The following is a 20,659-nucleotide window of genomic DNA, read 5'->3' as shown; positions in this document are numbered from 1 at the left end:
AAAAAACGGGCAATATAATCCTGCAGGTCCATTGTCCTGAATCCACAGTTCTCAACTCCAAAGGCTCTTTAAACGGAAACTTAAAAAAAAAAAAAAAAAAGTTAAAAATTTTCTTTTGGTTTTTCCGAAAATTTTATGCATCAGAGTCCCCTGGGGGGGTTTTTGAAGGGGGGGGGGGGGGGGACAAACAAACAAGCTCTGTAGCACTAAAGTCTGAAGTGGCCTAATTTCTTTTACAAGGTTTTGCATTTGCCGGTGACGTCAAATGGGGAGATGAATGCTTATTAATAAGATAACTAGACCCGTTTACTTTTTAAATGTCTTCTGTATCATACAAAAAAGCTTGTGATTTAATTTAATTTACTATTTTTTTTCTTAAAGCCACTATTTCCACTTTTTAAAACCAGAGGTGATTAAGAAATTATTTGGAAAGCCAAAGTGTTTCTATATTTTTCATCTATTTAGTTCCAATTTCCAAAAGATAACCTAAACCCCATGGAGATGGAAGGCTTACCAAAAATCTTTTTACATGGGATTTGTGTTGAAATTAAGTCATTTCAGAGTGACTCCATTGTTAATTTGTAGAATCTTCCTAATAAGCTGGCGCAGTGCACAAGAGAGATAACTGATTGATAGAACGCTCAGTGTGCTTGATAAGAATCCTTTAGGAAATAAATAAAATTGCAGTATTTCTACATCATGGACAAGCCAATGAAATAATGGTACTTTCAATTTTGTTGGTAAAGTATTTGGAATTTACTGTTAATTGTCATGAAGCATTATTGCTGTATAAAACATTTGCATTCACCAGAGCAATATATTTATAATGTCTGCTCTGTGTCTAATTGGATTGTCTCTACTTCAAAAACCCACAGTGGAGTAAGAGCAAAGAGCACATGGACATCCAAGTAGCCCGGTGGCCAGAGCATCAAGCTGTTAGAGTCCCTTCTTCCCCTTTCAACTCTGGAATAGCCACATAATTAAGGCCAATATTATGTGCATGATTATACAGTGGCTTCCATCCTGAATTACCTCAATTCAATTTAGCCTTTGTGTATAGTCTAATCATATTGCTATTTCAACAATTATTTATTGAGGGCCTATTATGTTCCACATGCTGTTATGGTACTTTGGCTATATCAGTGAGTAACATCAACCTAATGATCTTGTTGTTTATTTAAAAAATATAGGGTTTCATGCTTACTAAAGAGCTTTCTCTTGCACTCTTTGCTACTAAATGTTTAACAAGGAGTCATTCAATGTATTATCAAATATATAAAACCTCAAAGAACATAGGAACATTTTTTGGTAATTCTTTAGCTTCTTTTCCTCACAAGTTTTGAATTCTTTTACAGAAACTTGCTCCACACATTCCCAGAGAGAAAAATTATTCTTATTGCAAAGAAATAATGACTCACCACAGAAAATTATTTTTTAAATTATGCTTATTATCAAATTTTCAAGTTCTTTTCTTACAATAAAATTATTTCTCTAAATGATGTTATGCTAATGTATTACTGTTTCAAAAGTTCTTTCTGCACTGAGCAAAAAATCCTTAAATTTATTATTATAATTTTTTAGAAAATTATTAATAGCATGCTATTTGGAAATTTACATATTGCTAGTAGTTCTACAAGTGCCAAATATGCTGCCGTTATTTTTTTTTTACCTGGGAAACTCACATTATCAAAAGAGAAAAAGTAAATCAAGAAACATAAAATTGTCCTCTGACAATTGTGCTAATGTAATTTAAAATAATAAACTAGGAATTCTGATGTCTAAAAATAGTGTTTATGACAATGATCTCCAGAGAACAAGATACCTCTGAGGGAATTGGACTTGGAGGAGTTAATTTATTGTTAGCATTTAGCATCTGTGTTGTTTAATAATAGCACCCTATTTATCAGGAGGAGCTTTGTTCAGCCAAAAATGCGTCACCAAATACTTACCCTATGCTATTAAGGTCTTCAAAAGGAAATGGATTTAATACCCTTATCTATTTAGTCTCCTTTGTATCAATAGTGGAGTCCTGATGCTGTCATCTTTAACTATTGTTAGGAACTAGAATGACATCTCGTGGTAAGGCTAATGTGATGATTTCTGGCTTCCTTTTCCTACTGGAGATTTCCCTGAAAACATCTGATTTATATTTTTACAGACACCTTGATTTCTGGTCAATAATTCCAAATTGCATGTTACCTTTATTTTGTTGCATCTGTTTGCGCCTCTGATCATTGTTGTCCTCATTTTCAATTTATTTCTACCATAAATGATTTCATTTGAAGGAATAGTCAGATTTCAAAATTTAAGAGAAATAAGTCATTTTTAATCACCGTGAATATGCTGAGGCAAAGAAGCTTTTATTTACTATATAATTGAAATTACTTACATGATTAAGCTTTGCTGAGTTTGAATTGCATGGGCCAATTCAATTATCCTGACCAGAAATGGTGAAAAACTAAACAGTGAATCACACATGTATTTTTTTCTAGATTCTTAGTTCAACATGATTTCATAGATGATAACTACCCAGGAAATATAAATATGAATCAAAGAATATTTTCTAAATTCTGTAGTTAAAACAAAGAAAATAATTAAGGTATTCACTTTAAGTGGACCAGAGTATAAAAACAATTGTAAATAAGGACAAAGGCTTAGACATATACAGAGACAGTAATCGCAGAGATTCATATTCTTTTTTTTAATTTTAATTTTTATTGTAACATAGTTGATTGCACACTACTCTGCCATAAAAAAGATTCATATTCTAATATGCTATTTTCACATTCATTCATAGCAGACCTTTGTAGGTCTTTTTCTTTCAAGAATGAACGTAAGTTATTTAAAAGGTTTTCAGTCTTTTTTTTTTTGCATCAGACTTAATAACACTGTCAGAAGAGGGGGAAAAAAAAAAAAAAAAAACAATAGCAATCAAACAAAACATCACCCTGAGTTTGTACTAGAAAACACACAAGGAGTGCTATTGCTTCCTCAAGCTAATACCAATACATTTTTTCTAATTAGTGGAAAGTTATGCTCTGGTTCAGCTTATTGCAAACAAACTCAATTGTTGGAAAATCAATAACGCTGAACAGAAAAAAAGTTCTGAGGCAGTTATGGGGCTGTTTGATGAGAGAATGTATGGAACGTCTGTACTTGCTATGTTGCTCATTCATTCATGCATTTGCAATAATGAGAAAAGCTCTATTACCTTCCAGAAAAAGAACTTAAGCACTGGCTCCATCCTTCTCAGTGCTCTATTTGTATGTGTGTGCTTGCTGGCAATCTGTTCCAACAGAAAATTGATGCTTTCCTTATATGATAGCATAAAAGCCAGCCAGGTATTGGAAATAAAGTTAAAAAGAGAAAGACAGATAGATTATCTCATCAACTGCTTTTTTCTAGAGTACATTACATTAGAAAGAAACAGCATTAAATTTGCCTATACTCTAACAACATTGGATAAAAAGCTTTTAATTTTTAAGTTCCCAGTAGACATAATAATTATGGCAGTACTCTTCTATGACCCCACACATATTACAAAGCGTGTGTGTATATGTAATTTATATAAAAAATTTTATTATTTATAACTTACATATCACTTATAATTATAAAATGGTATATAATTTTAAACTAACATAAATGAGTTTATGTTAATATATAAATGGATTATATAATATTAATATATAATATGTAAGTAGTATATGAACATGTTATATCATACTAGGTTATACGAGGGTACTTCAAATTTCATGGAAAGGTTTGTATACCTTTTAATTCTATTTTTCCATGAACTTTTTGAAGTACCTCATATTATCTTAAATATTGTTATATTACATATGTATTACTTGTGTATGCTATATATAAATATATTTATAAAATGATTATTTATATAGTGCTCTTATCCACACTTTCAGATCATAGGATTGAGAGAGGTAAGAAAAGGGCAGGACTGGAACTGGAATCTAATCTGAGGTTCTCTAAGACCTCTAATCTTCCTCCATGCCGCAACCACTTTTCCTGTCAAATCCAGAAAAAAAGAGGAAAAATGTAGGTTGATTTTATATATTAGTAACCTAGACTGAATATTCATATTTGAAATGTGATGACTGAATATTTACTGTTATTAATCATCAAAAAACTAAAAATGTTTTTATTAAGGTGACTTCTGGGGTTGGCCGGTGAGCTCAGTTGGTTAGAGTGCAGTGTTATAACACCAAGGTCAGGGGTCCAGATCCCCATACAGGCCAGCTGCCAAAAATAAATAAACAAACAAATAAATAAATAAATAAATAAGGTGACTTCTTGATGTAATGCTATATCAATCTGTATGTTTCGTTGATACAATGCATGATTTTGAGGGCCTTTTTTTTTTTTTCATTCTGCTTTGTTTTATAGAAAGTTGTTGCATCAAACCTAAGCATCAGTAAGACAGTAGCTTTGATATTTAAGGGCCTTTTTTCAGTAGTTAGTCTTTTTGTCATCATCTACCTTGTAGCACAAATGAGTCAGCAGATTGGTTTTAAGAGTCAGACTATGGCCATAACTGTGTTATTCTTCAGTCCCAAATAGACTCTAACTTTGACCTTAGCTCCATTTATACAATAGTTTGGCCACCAATTCTATTAGCTATGTTCTTTGTGAGTCTAAAGGCAGATAACTTGAAAAGATTCAATACTTCACCTATACTCCTTTTTCCTGTTTGCTAGTTATTACAAATTTATTTATCTGAGTTTTTTTTATAATTTAGGCTTAAGAAACATCAGGTAGAACCGTCAGAAGGAGTGATTCATCATCTTAGCTCCCATACATACGTCTCCTCTTCCTCAAATAGTATTTACATAGCTTTTGGGGTAGAGTAGTTTTCCTACCAGTCTTCTAATAATGCACAAGCACCAAGACATGGCTATACAAAGCTGTTTTGTCTATCTGTCTCCCTGGAAAAGACAAAATGATTTCAGAATGATAAAAGGGCAGTTTCTTTAGATGGCTGAAATTCAACAATGCTGTGCTAATTAAGAGACTTATGGGGCCAGCAGAGACATGGAGCTTTTCGCCTTGAATCTCTGACTGAAGACTGTACCAAAGATGTAAGAAGGTTTCAGAGTCACTCCCAGTTAACAATTACTTACTTGCAAGATTCATATGCCAGACCCTAGATCTCTGCTTTACTTTTATAACACCTAGAGAGGAAAAAAACTCTACTGAAAGAAATCTACCAATCATTGCTTAAAATTATGGGAATAAGGACAACCGTTGTGTTCATGCAGTGTGTCTGTTGGACTGGCAGTGATAGTTGTATCTGTCCTTAATTTTCACACTAAAACTTTTAAAATGATTGTTAACAAGAACATAACTAAAAATGATCCTCTATGGCAAGACATGGAATTTTAATTTTAATTTGGGAAAACTACAATCATTCTAAAAGAATAATCAAAGTGACATAAACAAATTGTTTAAAATTGCCAAATTTTATATATTAAATATAACACATAATCTATGCATTTTTATTTCAAGCAAAAGCTGATATAATAGCAATTCAACACAGATATGTCTGTTTAGAGTGTTTCTCTTTTTCTTTCTTTAGACTATTTCCATATATTTCTTTCCCCCAAAAGAGCCATGGAAATACTTGGGATAGAGGGTTGACTTGTCATTATTTATCACTGACAACAGAAAACTAGATGCTGTCAATGTACAAGTCATAAGTAAAGAATCAGAATGGAAATGAGAGTAGCTTGTAGGTGAGGAGTTTGGTTCACCTCCTATCATGTTAGGGGCAATGTAGATGTTGGAGTGATGGTTTTGAATCTGAAAGAATTTTTGAATGCTGTTCTGTCTGGGTTTAAATTTAGAAGAAATGCATGGTTTTGAGGGAGTAAGGGGCATACATGAAATGTTGAGTTAGAGAGATCAACCTTGGAACAGTTTGGAAGGCAAACAGAAGGAGGAGAGAGTTTGGAAGGGAGACCGATTAAGGCAATATAGTCCAGTCTCAGCACAAGGTAACAAGGGTGGCGATGGAACTAAAAAGGCTGGTACCAGCCCAGAATAATGTAGGACATAAGAAAAGAGGGAAAGAAAAGGCTAAAGGATGACAAAAGCTCAGGTCTGAGTAACTAAGAGAATGATGGGATTGGAGAATAAAATAAGAAAGTTTTGAAAGGACTTAAACTTTGGGGGAAAGATAACAACTGTGGTTTTAGAGAAGTTGAATTGGAGGGGCCAGAAGAACATTCAGTTTTATATTTGTATTAGGAAGTAGAGATAAGGAACTAAAATTTTGGATCGTTGTCTGTCTCATAGAATCTGATTTAAGAGTAACTTTTATACAGGTGAAAAACAAATTCTGAAATCCTGTCAGATCTCCGAAGGAGAAATTACTTACTATATCACAGTGGACTTTTACTGTACGCAGGGAAATGGGGCGGGGAGCATGATTTGACCTACGGTGCTTCCAAACTGACTAAAAATATTTTGCTATGGAATTAATATTTATAACTAGCTAAGAGCAAGGTACTCTAATTTGCAAGATGTCATTTCTTAATCTCAGGATGCAAGGATGATTGATCCTTTTTGTAGCCATGACCACAGAGCTATGAGAAGATGTTTTAAAAGCAAACACTTGTGTTATTTTCATAAGTATTCAAAGAAAAACATTCCATATTTTTATTGCAACTTGTGAGTAATCACACTAAAAGAAACGTGACATGATTCACCAATGTTTCCATGGTGACTGCTGGATGAAAGAAAGAGTGTTACGACTTCAGCAGTGAGGAACAATCACCAAGATTGTCACAGCCAAAGAGGGAAAATATTTAATAAAAGAAAATAATGACTTCTGGCTTTCAGCCCGGAGGAGGCCAAGGTGCAACTTTCTTTGGTCCTCTGGAATCCGGGCTCATCCGACACCAGCTGTCTCCACCATGCCACCTAAGTTTGGCCCCCACAAGATCAAAGTCATGTACCTGAGGTGCACCGGTGGCAAAGTCAGTGCCACATCTGCCCTGGTCCCTGAGATTGGTCCCTGGGTCAGTCTCCAAAAAAGTTTGGTGATGACATCACCAAGGCAACCAGAAACTGGAAAAGTCTGAGGATTATGGTGAAATTGACCATTCAGAACAGACAGGTTCAGACTGAGGTGGTACTTTCTGCCTCTGTCTTGATCATCAAAGCCCTCAAGGAACCACCAGGAGACAGAAAGAAACAAAAAAACTTTAAACACAGTGGAAATATCATTTTTGATGAGATTGTCAGCATTGCCCGACAGATGCAGCACTGATCTTTAGCCAGAGAACTGTCTGGAACCATTAAAGAGATCCTGGGGACTGCCCAGTCTGTGGGCTGCAATGTTGATGGCCTCCACCCTCATGACATCACAGATGACATCAACAGTGGTGCAGTGGAGTGCCCAGCTAGGTAAGTACAAAGGAAAATATTTTAATGAAGGATCCTTCTGCCATCAAAAAAAAAAAAAAAAAAAAAAAAAAAGAAAGAAAAGAAAAGAAAAAGAAGGAAAATACTGAGGAAACAATATATAATGAAAAGCCTTTTTTCCCCAAAATTATCAAAAACTTCTGAACATTTTCAGTTATAGATGATGATAAAATTTAAATAAATTTCAGCATCCTAAATGCACAATCTGTCTGTTATCTATTAGTTTGTAAGAATGAATAAGAGTAACAATACCTGCCTAATAATCCATTTAGTAGGAACAGCATATATAGAAGGAATATGAAGCCAGGTGTGGGACTGTGCCGGGTGCTTTACTGTGTTCCCTTCAGCACATCAATTAACCTCTCAGAAATTTCCTTCCCTGATCTATGAAGTAGGGACGTATTACCTAATTGGGTTTCTCTGATCTGTGAGGATGAAATGAGATAATGTGGAAGAATCCTGTTGGCTGGAAGAATTCAGGTTGGCTGTTGTCATTCCCATTAGACTGTCTGACCAAATCCTTTGTTCTGTGGTGTGATCCAAAACACTATTCCTAACGCAAGTACTAATGTGACACCTCCTGGAGGATACACCTGGGGGAACTTCTGCCAGGGCATCCTATGCAGGGGGGAGAATTTATCTGTTTTGTCTCAGCACATAGAATGGAGCAACTCTCCAGGGAAGCCTTGTTCAAATTCCCATGATTCTCTGCACTGGGAATGAGACCTAGAGGAAAGTGTTAATGGTAATAAAATGACAAAGGCTCACAAGAATGGCTTGTAGAACCATTCTGCCCTGTAGGGTGGAATCATTTAGAATTATCTCAGGGTTTCCTGATGCCTTTAATCAGGCATTTTGGGGTTTCTCTGTGGTCCGCTGAGTTCCACAGAGGCTGCTGCTTTTGGTAGGTTATTAGTCCTGGGTCAGCACATCTATTTAATGCAGATTAAAAATCTTGTCTACGAAGGTGAGCTTGGAGTGGGAGGAAGGAAAAGTGTTTTCTGTCCTCTGTGATCTGAAATTGATTCCCAAAGCAGCTTGGAAGAAAGAGAAACTTTAAACAAATGATGAGGGCATTAGAGTGCTTGCCTGGAAGTAGGCTAAAAATGAACAGAAAATGGGTAATATTCACTTTGAAATTTAAATCTCTCACCTTCTGTGATCTTAAAGATAACATTATGAAGGATGCTTCTGTATTATATTGGAACAGAAGTTAAATTTCCTAGCCCATAAAATAATCAGCCTTCATAGGATGAAGCATTTTGTAGCAGAAATTCTCCAGTCATTTGCTATAAAATCCGTATTGTTACACGTTTTTTAAAAATCGATAAAAGAATAGCTGAATGTAAGATCACTCTGTCCAGAAAGGAGACTCGCTGATTAGATGAACTCATTGTATGCTAGCTGCAGCTAAGTTGCTAATTAAATCTACTTATAAAAATTGATTATTTGATATTTCAATGTTGAAATAAATGTATTTCTGAGATGTTTCATGGCTCTGAGTCATAGGAAAAAGACTTATTTTGCTGTAACCTTTTCAGTAGTTCATTTTCCAAGCATTGAAAATAAAGTGGAAATTTAAATTTTTAAGCATCTCACTGAGACCCTTATGGCTTATTTTCTTTATCAAATATGTTGTGGACCCTATTATAAGATAGAAATACTAGGCAAAGGTCAGCATAGGACTTAGCTTCCTGGCAATGCGAGATCTGAACAAATTCATGGCTTAGTGTAGCATGTCCTGTGACCTACACTGGGGCTCTCTCACACACACATCTTTCAATGACCTTTTTCAGTGTTTTTCCATGCTGAAACTTTGCTTTGGAATTCTCTGCCTCCCTCCAAAAGCTGTGTCCTTCAGAGCAACAGTCTACAAACTCTTTTGATGATGCACCCATAATCATAAAACAAATGGGAATACATACCTTCAGAATAGGTGTGTACCCCTCAGAATATAAAGTGTAAGCGTGGACAAACAACATAAAACATGCACTAAATCGAAATGTAAACAGAGCTAAAGATAAAATAAGTATTAATATAACATGACTTTATTTTTATTGTATTAACCTAAAATACAAAAAATATTTTTGTGCTCAAAATTGAATGTGTCTGATCTGCTCAGATTGGGAATGTTTTGTGACTAAAGAGACTGCTAGAGGTTGGAGAAATATCAAATCTTCGACTTGCTGGATGTTTACGCTTGCTCATCTTATTAGTATTATCTTCATAAATAGTTGCGTATGGGAATCTTTAAGACACTTGCCTATTTTTAAACCACTTGTCCATTTTGTGAGGGTTAATTTAGTTCAAACTAGATAATATAATAGTCAGTCCATTTAGTGATTTCACGTGGCCGAAGTTCAAAGGAAATGAGCATGGCACTATCAAACTGTATTTAAATATTAGTAAAGCTTGAGTTCTTATTTAAAATAGAGATATAAGAATAGAAATGCTTACATTTTTCCCCACATCCCAGTGGATCACCTTGGGTACCCTTGTGAATGCACACCTCTTCACTTTAGAATCTGATTCTTTGTGGACAGTGTCAGTGTTCCCACAGGTTTCTCTTCTTGTGTTTTAGCTGACTGGTTTTGTAGCACAGTTGCCACATACATACCAATTTGATCTTATGGCCAGAACTAGCCCTACACCATCTGCTATATCCTTGTGGCCTTATCTTATTGTTATTATCATATTGTTATTATCCCTATTTTAACAATGCATCTGGCCCGATGGCCATCTGTTTGCTGTCTCTTTTTCTAAGAACTATTTCTTTTACTTTTGGCAGTTGGCCAGTACAGGGATGGAATCCTGGACCTTGGTTTTATCAGGACCACACTGAAACCAATGAGTTAACTGGCCAGCCCTCAAAGAACTAATTTTACATTAGGGGAAAATATGTAACTGACAATGGTTCCAACAGTTACTCACCAAAAAATGCCAAGAAATTGAAGACATGTTGATAGAACTTCTATAAATGAGATCCCTGGTTTGGTTCTTAGGCTAGAGGAGACAAAGATCTCAAACCTAGAGTCCCCCATTCACCCTGCCTCTCTAGAGCTTGGGATGGCAGCCAACTCTTAGCCTCCTGAAATGCCACACTGCATACTCTCACTCCAGACTAAATGATGGAAGGAATTTAATTGAAGAAATTCATGAATGAGAGCAGATATGCAGTCCCTAGATTGATACCAGTTCCTTTGAGTAGAAGCTGAGGCTTCCAGAAACATGCTGTGGTAGGTAGAATCATAGCCGCTCCCCCTCCCCCAAAGATGTCCACATTCTAATCCCCAGATCCTGTGAAATGTTATGTTACATGGCAAGGGGTAATTAAGGTAGCAGACGGCATTGAGATTGCTAATCGGCTGACCTTAAAATAGGGAGATTATCCTGGATTATCTGGGTGGGCCCAATGTAATTATAGAAGTACTTATGAGAGAGAAAGAGGCAGAAGGGTCAGTGTCAGAGGGATGTGGCATATGAAAGACCCAAGTAGCCATTGCTGGCTTTGAAGATGGAGGAAAAGGCTGCTGGCCAAGGAATGTGGGCAGCCTCTAACTGCAAAAGTTAAGAAAACCAGTTCTTCCCTAGAGCCTACAGAAAGGAATGCAGCCCTGCCAACATCTTGACTTTAGCCTAGGAAGTTCTATTTCAGATTTCTGACCTTTGGAACTGTGAAATAATAAATTGGAATTGTTTAAGTTACAAAGTTTGTGGTAATTTGTTAAAACAGCAATAGAAAATCAATACAGATGTCTTAGAAAAAATATTTACTTTAGAAGAACAATGCAACCATAAGGAAGGCGGAGCAAGAAAAGAAAATAAGGATGCAATCCAGAGGAGGCTCCTTGTGAAAGTTTCAAGATAGGGACTTTCCCCTGGGAATTCAGGGGTGGAGGGCAGGCCACATTTCTCATACGACCTTATGTTCCCCTTTCTTACATTATAATTTTCTCTGTCCAGACCTTCAGTTTTTCATGTTGCTGAAACCAAGGGAGAAAGGAAATAAAGGTGACTTGCCCATATCTGGCTGAAACCACTGTTATTTTGAGAATACTGAACACTAATTGGAAAGGAGATGTCTCCAAATGGTTGTCATTGATAAGATGCCTTATCAAGGAAACTATGCATCATTGGAAATAAACTTCAGTTACTGACTAGATTCGGAAGTGAATTTCCAGATACTATCTGCTTCAGATGTTGATTCCTTTTCCTCTTCTTTCCTGAAACACTACAAGGTTTCAGGAAGCTGGGGAGCTGGAGCACATTTAGTGGGTCATTCCATACTGCACTCTGCCCTGGTGTCTGGTCATGATTGATGACTACTGTGATATTATAATTTAACCAGAAGCACCTCTGACCCACAAGTGCATGTACTTATGTGTGTGAATGTATGCGTATGTAGCGCAAATCTGTGTTAAAGGTTAAATCACCTGTTCTCCCAACTTGAAAAATGTGTAAGATTCTCCATTTTCCAACTAACAACATTGTCTTCTTTCTTTCTGTGCCTATTACTTCTCCAAATAACAGGGAGAAAATCTGAAATGATAATAATTTCTTTGGACTATTTTATTTCTTTTCTAATGTTTCAAATGACATTTCAGGCAATTGCCCTGGCAATGACCTGGAGGACCTAAATGAACAAAGCTTCTAGTAGTCAAACCTGTTTCAAGTGGCACAGAAAGGAAGTTTGAATCTACTTTGTGCTCACTGGGATGTTTTTATTAAATACACTTTGTAGAATTCCATCCTCTATTAAAGAGAATGAATATAATTAACTGTTATACTGATGTAACTGATTTGCATTAAACTCAGATAAATCCCTGGTATGTATCAATGTTGATGATTCTGCTTAGAGAAATAATCCAGGATAGAGATAAAACAATAACTTCTTAATTCTCTCTTGGTGTATGGTGTCATTTATAGGATGATACCAACTTTGAGAAAGGATTGTCACACTTTAATATCCATGAATGGATTTGCTTAAAAAGAGCATATGCCATGAAGGTATAATTGTGTTTTGTGGTGCCCCAATGGGATCTTATCCTATTTCATGGAGAGATTTTTAATTATATTTAATAAGATCTGATTTGTATTAAATAAAGCTGCGGGTTATTTGCTGAAAGTCAGTTGGAGACATGTACAATGAAAGTATGACTCTGACTAGTCACATATAAAGTTCTGAAGGTCAAAAGTCTGATTCAGAGAATGAGTATAAATCTTGAACAGAACTCCAATTAGTTAAACCAATTTATGTTATTGCTTTAAATCTCTGGAGCTGCTTTTTAGCTACTGTCCACTTAATAAACATATATTGAGCAGTTACTTAAGCTAGGAATGAGGCAGAGCTGGAAATATCAAGAAATTCAAGAGGTAGTCTTTGTTTTTAAAGACTAGGCAGGAGGAAAAAAAATCCAAAAAAATAAAGAATCGACATGCAGTCATATAAGTCCTTTAATAGCTATAATAGAGGCTTCTTCAAAGTACTAGAAAAGCTCAGGGGGAAAGTGATTAATTCTTCCAAGTGACAGAATCATAAAGAAAGCAGCTTTTGAGTTTGGATTCCCTTCCTTTCCCTTCCCTTCCTTCCTTCCCTGACCACATTGTTCCAAAAAGGAGTTCCATAAAATGATATATAAAAGACAAGATATCCAGTTTTAAAGTAAAGAGGAAAAAAGATAAGTTCAGCTTATGGAATATATCCAGGAATAGAGCTGGGAAAATTCATACTCTTGGTTACAGATGGGCTACAAATTTGTCTCTGAAAGTTCTGGCAACCATTGTGAAAGGGAAAAGCTGCTGAGTGTCACTATGGAGCATTGATAAGAGAAATACAAACCAATCATATGGGAGAAGTAAAACTGTTCTGGGCCTGAGATCAGCCAAGGAGATATTCTCTAAGGTGTTTTCATAAAGATGATGCATCAGAAAAATGTGATAATGTCTTTGACAAGTTCCTTGTAGAGAGAGAACCAAGTCAGATGGAATTTACAGGACAAGTAACAGTTTGTCAGGTAGGAGCAAAGGAGATGTACATTACCCTGAAAGAAAGTGCACATGCCAGTTTTTAGAAGTCCATACAATACTTCAATTAGTTTGGTAGAGTTAGTGCATAGAAGGGGTGGACTGGAAAGAGATGCCATGAATTGATGCTTGAGAAGAAGATTGAGGTCAAATAACAAAGGGCCTGAAGCCACACATGGATCTTGACCTTTATACCACTAGCAAAGTTTGAGATAAAGACTGAAAATGAGTAAAGTTATGACCAGATAAATTATTTTCTCCCATATTGCCTGGCTCTAGCTATCATAACAGTAACAAGTGGAGCGGGGAAAGCAGGAGGAAAAGCAATGACAGACAATTAACAAAATCTTCTCATATATTACTTCTAAGGAAGACTCATGCCTCATCTGCCTTTCTACCACACAGTATCGCTCCATTAGTGGAATTTGCTATGTAAGCCTACTTAGGCCATTTCCTGTTCCTTAACTGTCTAAGTTTACCAATCATTTTGAGGATAGTAAATATCCAATTTTTTGAAGCATATGCAACTCAAATTTAGAAGAGTAAAGAAAACAAAATTCCCTGGCCTCAAGAGTCAGTACTATATATGCCTGCTTTTTGTGGTCCATTAGCTGGCTGAAGGAAGGAAAGGAGCCTCTATTGAGTAGAAGCATAGGGTTGCTTTGCTGAACAAAAGGAATTTTTGTCCCAGTTCCGGTGTTTCTAGGTTCTGCTTTAAGACCCACTGAGGAAGTTCCCTTCTAAAATTGCCCAGGCTCCTTTCCCAGCCTTTGCTCTCTAAATGGTTTGCAGTTGCAAGAAAACCAAGCTCTGATGTTCAGCTTAATGTTTCTCAAGCATGCTAAAGAGTGGAAGACAGACTTGCCTTCCACTCCCAACTGGCGGATGAAATCCTGATTTTGCTATCAGAGTACATAACCAGCTCCCCGATCACAGATCCCAGTTGCCAAAACCAAAATACTACCTCCAACCTCTTTTCCTGAAAAAGGCAAATTTATTAGATAGAACAGAAAGGTCCAAGGCAAGGGTATCACTCTTTCTACCTGCACTGTTTTTGCTTCCTGGGGGCTTCCTCACTAAGACTGCCAGGGAGACAACTGAGTCTGAATGACAGTCTCTCAGACCCTGAGCAGGTGAGGAAAAGGACTACACATCAGATGCTTTTGAAACATGCGCTAACTGTGGGATTCTGGCATAGATTCTGCAGGGGGCTATGCTGTACTTAGACACCCTTCCACATTGGATGGGTCTCCTAATGAGCTAGTTTAGAGTAGCCAGTACAATACACTATTTGCTATAGTTATCATCTTTGCTGAGACATCAAATCTCTGTTATCAGCCAGGCATGGTGAGATTAAAGGCAAAGCTATATGATGATCAGCAGACCCCACCTTAATCCCTTCCCTTTTATATGTTGGCCAAAAGATGTACCAGTTTCCCTGGCAACATGGGGCTCAACTGCTCAGTAAGGACAGCGAGCAGGAATGTACATGTTGGTAGCAAATGAACTGAAATCAAGGAGAAGTTCTCTTGACTAATGTGCCCACCCTTTAAAGGAGCCCTAGATAATTGAAAATAGCTTTGAGGTGACAGAAGTATAATTCACAGTGGTGTGTAAGTGTCGGACAGAGCAAAACACTCAGGATATAGTGATGGACAAAGAAACAAATTCTGATCTGAATACAATATTTGCAGAAAGGTTATTGAACCAAGAGGAATTAGGAGGGTTGGGTTATAACCTCACTGTGTCATTGCAGATATATGGCAATGACCTATCTAGGCCCCAATTTTCTAATAGGCAATTGAATGAGGAGATCTCAAAGTCCCTTCCACATTGAAGTATAACAATCTTACCATGGGAAGGCAACAAGTTCTCACCTGGTGTTTGAAGCATAACAACCATGACTGTTTGGCTTAACTACTTTCTTGGCTCTGAGGACCATTATTCTCTCTCAGAAAATGTTCTTGGCCACTACAGCATCTTCACTCAAACAGGAAGATTAAGCCCTAAAAAGCTGCATGTGATGTCTGCACTCTGTGCTAACAAATTGGAATTCAGGAATATCCGAGGTAGTAATATTTATTTTTGTAGGAAGGAGCCATCAGTAGTTCTCTGATAAGAGAATCTGGGAGAAGTCAGAAAATTGTGGAATCTTTTTAAGAAACAAGAAGCCAGTTGCTTAGTTATTGGGAGAGTAGGGGAAGACAGGGCAGCAGGGCCGCTTGTATGTTCAGCATCCAGGAGGTAAGGTTGAAAGAGAAAGGAAAGGGAAGACAAATACCGAATGTCTCTGAGGAAGGCTGGCTAATGCAGTGCTACTGCTCAGCTGATTTGTATCAGCACAGCTGCCTGCCATTGGTCTCACTCCCAAAAGCCCCTGAAAGAACCATGTCATTTTGACATATGCTATAGGTTTGGCCAAATGGGGATAGGGTTCAAAATCCTGAATGCCAGTTAACTAAATCCCAGTGAAGCTTTGATTCTCCCTAAAGAGACATCAAGTGCATCAACTCTCCTTTTGAACAGCACTGTGATTATTCTTCCACAAATCAGTACGAAACCTCAATTCTCAAGGCTCTCTCTTTTTGTCTCAGACCCCACAGCTTAACTCACAAAGGAAAAACCAGCTCAAAGTCTCATTACAGCCAAAGCTAAAACCTTGTCAGCGAATAAGCATGACCCAGCTATTTCTTTTTTCCCACTTTCTGGTTGGATAGAGGGCAGACTTAGAGGCAGGTCATAGGTGAGATGTCTGGGGAACCTCTCCATCAGCCTATGGAGCTTTGTGTTTGCATTTCTGCCATAGAAATAAGAACTATTACATGGCCAGTCACTGTGCTGGACGCTGGGGCAAATATCCACAAAAAGAAATATGAGATGTATTATATCTTAGTAGGAGGAATGTATTAGAGTTTTGGGGGAGAGAGGAGGTGGAGGGAGGTATGGAGCTTACCATAGTTCGAATGCTCCAGAATGCCTTTCCTTCTTCTTCCTATCCTCGTCCTCACATTAATCCTTCTTTGAGTCTCTCCTTGTTTGTTATTTCCCAGATCTCTCCTATCAAGATGGGGATTTTAAAAATGGGGATGAAGTCAGATCACTGAGGTCAGACTAAGATGAGGAGAGGAGAGAGAATTGACCCTGCCTATCCCCTGAAATATGACACAGGTCTCAATTTGGACATCTGCAGAATATCCTTCTTACAGGATAGTCTAGTAGAGGTATGAGATTATAGGAAAATGACTGGAAAAAAATGAAATACTAAGCAACAGAATATCACCACCAGGTGGGGGTGGCATGCAGAGGGAGTAATGGGTGAGAGGCAGGTTTTACTGCATCGTGAATGGACTCCTGCATGAGATAGTCCTAAATTCAAGTTGTAGAGGTTCCCTCACAAGCTGAGCAGCCTCCATTCCTATATGTAGAATTTGTAGTTTATATCTCCTCTGAGTGATCTCTCTGAGTGTTTCCACCCATAGAAGAAAAGACAGGTGACACTGAGCCAGTTGCTGAGCCCAGTATTCAATAGACTGATGGGTTCCATTTCCCGTCTCTCAGAACACTTGCTCTATTCTAGGGAATGCCAGCCACCACATAAGAGGTCTGCCTATGCTGAAGCTTCCATGCTGAACAGAGTTATATAGCCATGCAGAGAGGCTACATGGAGAGAGATGCTTGACCAGCCCCCAGTGAGCCAATATACCTACAGATGATTCCAACCCCAGCTCCTCTCTGACAGCAGCCATATACGAGAACCACTCAGCTGAGCTGAGCAAACCCACAGAAATGTTTGTATTAACAATAATGCGTCATTTTGAGCCACTACATTCCATTATTATGCAACAATGCATAACATAAGAGTGACCCTGAGCAACGTAGTTCACCTCTCCAATCCTTAGTTTCTTCATCTATAAACGAGGACACAGCAATGTCTATCTCTGAGGGAGGTTGCAAGGTATCAGTGAAATAAAGTTTGTAAAACAGTTGGCACAATACCTCACTTAGTAGTTAGAAATGTGTCTGTTCAAATGTTCAAAACGTTCTGTTCCAAAATTCAGAATTTGTCAGATTTATAAAAGTAACACTATACATATACTATAGCACCCTAACTGGGGGCTACTTAAGCCTTGTGATCAAACACATTAATATTTCTGCAGTAAAGCATATGAACAGTCATATGAAGAGAGATAAATAAAGATACATAATCCCACTGTAGGTCAGTTAAGTTTTAGCCACCAAATCCATCCAAGTTGGGTTGAATGAGTCATCATAGACATTTAAATTTTTCAGAGCTATTTTTGATTTTGGATTTGTGTATAAAAGATAGTGGACTCATATTTTTCTTCTAAATGTAGTTACCACATGCTTCTGCCTTCATTTATCCTTTCTATACTCCTATGACTTAATTGAGGTTAGCGTTTAATACTAATTAATAAATAAATAGCACCTATATATTCTGTTCTTGAGAACACACTTGCTAATTGCTTCTACAGAGCCTTTCCAACAGTTCTTTGGTTTTGGCAGCTGAAATTCACAGTCAGCTCTTTGTTTTGTTAGATGAGTGTGTGGAAGAGAAATACAGCACCACGAGAAAGGTATGGTGGGTCAAAGGAAATGCTATTTAGCAAGACATACTGTCTGTAAAGCAAGATTCATCTGTTTTTTCTCTTCTAGAGAATCTGTCTCACATTTTAATGACCCCATGGCATCTGAAAGCAGCGTAGTAACCCCGGTAACCGGGAATAAGACTTGCAAGATCATCAAATGGATATTTTATGGGACTCTGTCATAGTTAATTCACTTTTGCTAAATCCTCCAAGTGCCAATTTACCCAAAAGGGATTTTTCCCTCCATGTTGAAATGAAACGCGGTAGGAAGATTCCTCTTTTTTGTTAATATCCTTCACAATTATGACCATTTGAAGCATCTGGCACTGTCTATTTCATACACAGAATATGCAGAAAGTAACATTTCCCCCTGATGGAAATCCAGACAAGAATTGCTATGGGGAGGGAGGAGTAAAATTTTTTTAAGCTTATTTTCTTCTTCGGTGTGAAAAGAGATAAATCCTTAAATATGTTTTTCTTTTTTTTTTTTTTCTGGAACAAAGAGCAGAAATCATAAAAAAGAAACATTATTATGAGACACTTTCTTTTGTCTGAAAGTAACCAGATATCGCATGGCCAAATTATAGAGCAGTGACAACAGTTATTTAGCTCTGAATAACATAGCACTGCAAAGCACTGCGAACTCAAAGCCAGAGAGAATGCAGTCACTGTCGCTGGCTGTGTACCACCTTCAACAGACGTCAAAAACACTCATTGCAATGAAGGCATCATTTCAGTTTAACCTCAAAACATCAAACCACCTCCGAATTCCTTGTTGTTGTTTCTTTCCCCATAGAATTTCTTTTCAATGGAGGTTTTTCTTTCTTTCTTTTTTAGGGAAACCTAAAAGAAATATTTAAAGCCTCTTCATATAAATATTTGAGAGCAGGGTCTTGATCCCTTTCTTATACTTTTTAAAGTACCATTTATTTACATTGTTCAACACTACATACAAATGACGAGAGAAAAGAGAGGAGACTGTGCTCGTCTCACTATGTTCTTTGAGTTTTGATCCAGAATCACTACAAGAATTCTGCAGACTACAGGAACTCATTGAGTACGAATATCAATTTTACATTATAAATTCAGAATCTGAATCAAAAGGTATCCAGGAAACCCTTCCAAAATGTATTATTAAACTAAAATGTTCCTCAATGAGTTTTGTTTTTTTCCTATTTATGCTTGTGTCAATATTTTGTGCATTCACACCAATACTGTGCATGTGTTTAGTGTTCACAAACCCTCCATCAGTGAGAATGAAGAATTTTTCTTAGTCATGAAGAGAATACATATTGATTTCTTATATTTGTTCCACGCATCAGGTGCGGTCTTGGAAGTAAAAAATGAATGAGATATAATTTCTGCTTTGAAACATTTCACAATCTACTCCAGCCACAGTAGAACAAAATTTACCATATAAATTTTGTGGGAAAATCTTATGATATGAGTATAGCTGAATATACACACTCATGCACACACTCACACACACACGTATCTGTAGGAACAATTAATTCTAGCTGGATACTGTCAAGAGGATTGCAGACCTGCAGTGGCAGAACTAGTTGGCCCAAAAGAGGAGGCTGAAAATGGACCAGTGGCCAGAAAGCTGCATAGAAAGCATAGCAAAGACCGGGGAGTCTGTAGCTATTCCAATTTAAGAGGAATCCAAGTGAACCAGAAAGTGATGCTGGGAACTGATCAAGTTAGGAGACTGATCATGTGTTCTACCAGCTGACAAGTTCATCAACAACTAGAGAACAAGGAATATTTTCCAAGAAATCAAGGAACATGATGTACAAGAGCACGAATTTTTTCTTGCAACCCTGAGGGCTTGGGAAGCTTCCCTCTTACTCTGTATATCTGAGCAACATCTGATTTGTAACAAGCAGTAGCAAAAAAGAGGCTGAGTAGGCGACTGAGCGTTCTCATTTATGAGAGACTCTACCCTAAATGATAAGCTTAAGTAAGAGTGGGAGTTTATTTTCTGTCTATTACACAGTGGATGGGGACTCCTGAAGGAGACTAGATCAGTTTAAGATTACAAAAAAAGAACAACATCTTTTCAGCCCTTCTTATAGCATAGGAATGAATTATGTCTCTACTATACACATAACCTGTACAACTGACAAGTATCTTCCCCACTCTAAATGCAAAATGTTCATCAAACTTCTTTTCAAAATTAATTTCCAGGAAAAAAAGTTCTTGAGAATTTCCACTACTCTCTGAATAATACTCTATATTCTTTAAAAAATGAGTAAGGCTATTTTATACTTTAAAACAATTGGGGAATTAGCAAAGATAATAGCAATATACAATGTTATGTCATGGTTGCTATGTATAAGGTGTTAGGATAAACCTTGTACATACATAATTTTACTTAACATCAAAACAAACATGTTCAGTAGGTTCTATACTTATTTTAATTTTTCTGACAAGAAGTGGAGTCTTAAGGAATTAAATTTGTTTCTTTGGTGAGCTGTTAATAAGTGGTAGAGTCAGGATTCGAACCCAGGTCTGTCTCTAGAATCTAAATAATTAAATACTACACAGACTGCCTCGTGGCATATTTATCTGCACTTTCTACTCTAAAA

The 20,659-nt window shown here is 37.0% G+C and overlaps 1 protein-coding gene and 1 pseudogene across 1 annotated transcript in view; one reads left to right on the top strand and one right to left on the bottom strand.

The window, feature by feature from the left end:
• Positions 1-20,659, bottom strand: part of IL1RAPL1 (interleukin 1 receptor accessory protein-like 1) — a 628,540-nt gene that overhangs the window by 204,017 nt on the left and 403,864 nt on the right. The window lies entirely within an intron of this gene.
• Positions 6,927-7,423, top strand: LOC103585673 (annotated as a pseudogene).

The sequence above is a fragment of the Galeopterus variegatus genome, unplaced genomic scaffold (genome assembly GCF_000696425.1).
Source record: "Galeopterus variegatus unplaced genomic scaffold, G_variegatus-3.0.2 Scaffold264, whole genome shotgun sequence".
Classification (NCBI taxonomy): domain Eukaryota; kingdom Metazoa; phylum Chordata; class Mammalia; order Dermoptera; family Cynocephalidae; genus Galeopterus; species Galeopterus variegatus.
Note: the sequence above shows the minus strand (reverse complement) of the source record. Positions and strands in the feature narration are given on the sequence as shown.